Source organism: Loxodonta africana, chromosome 3 (genome assembly GCF_030014295.1).
Source record: "Loxodonta africana isolate mLoxAfr1 chromosome 3, mLoxAfr1.hap2, whole genome shotgun sequence".
Lineage (NCBI taxonomy): Eukaryota > Metazoa > Chordata > Mammalia > Proboscidea > Elephantidae > Loxodonta > Loxodonta africana.
Window position 1 is genome coordinate 150,869,285 of NC_087344.1, and position 917 is coordinate 150,870,201.

The 917-nt window shown below is 49.5% G+C and overlaps 1 non-coding gene across 1 annotated transcript; it reads right to left on the minus strand.

Moving 5' to 3' along the window:
- Positions 1-613: 613 nt before the first annotated feature.
- TRNAK-CUU (transfer RNA lysine (anticodon CUU)) lies at positions 614-687 on the minus strand. The gene has a single exon. It is a non-coding gene; the product is annotated as a tRNA-Lys (tRNA).
- Positions 688-917: the final 230 nt, after the last annotated feature.

The window sequence follows — 917 nt, forward strand, 5'->3', positions numbered from 1 at the left end:
TATTTGTAATTATAAAAGCATAGAACCAACTTAATTTCCAAAGTATATGGCGAGGGTTAAATAAATAATGCTAAAACCAAACCCGTTGCTGTCGAGTCGATTCGGACTCATAGCGAACCTATAGGACACAGAACTGCCCCACAGGGTTTCCAAGGAGCGCCTGGTGGATTCAAACTGCTGACCTTTTGGATAGCAGCCGTAGCACTTAACCACTACACCAACCCAAACCAAAAACCCAGGGTCGTCAAGTGGATTCCGACTCATAGCGACCCTATAGGGCAGGGTAGAGCTGCCCCATAGAGTTTCCAAGGCGCACCTGGCGGATTCGAACCGCCGACTCTTTTGTTAGCAGCCGTAGCACTTAACCACGACGTCACCAGGGATTCCAACCACTACTCCACCGGGGCTTAAATAAATAACACTACAAATAAATAATATGGGGGGGAAAAACTTCTTAGTCAAAAACGACTCCAGTGATTCTTTCAGTCATTTCCGAGTTCTCAGTTTCCAAGCAAAGATAGAAGGGTGACTACCATTTCTCTCTGCCTTTCCCTAGTAAGATTAATGGAGCAGAAACGCTGGGAATATCTTAACACGTGCAAAACCTGGGGACCGTCCCTGGGTGGGCTCGAACCACCAACCTTTCGGTTAAGAGACGAACGCGCTAACCGATTGTGCTACAGAGACCACAGGTAACCCCACCTGTTTGTACCAGGAGTGAACGCCTTTGAACCACTGGACGGTGCCAGCGGCTTTCTGCAGTAAGACCCGCACAAACCCTCGGAAAATCCGGCAGGTTGGGGTGACAAATGGTGTTGTTGATCGCGTTAAAATCAGTGCGTTGGGTGAGTCTGAAGCTAGGAGGGCAGCCGAATGGCCTTCGCCCCTCCTTGCTCCTCCTCCGCCTCAGATGCCTG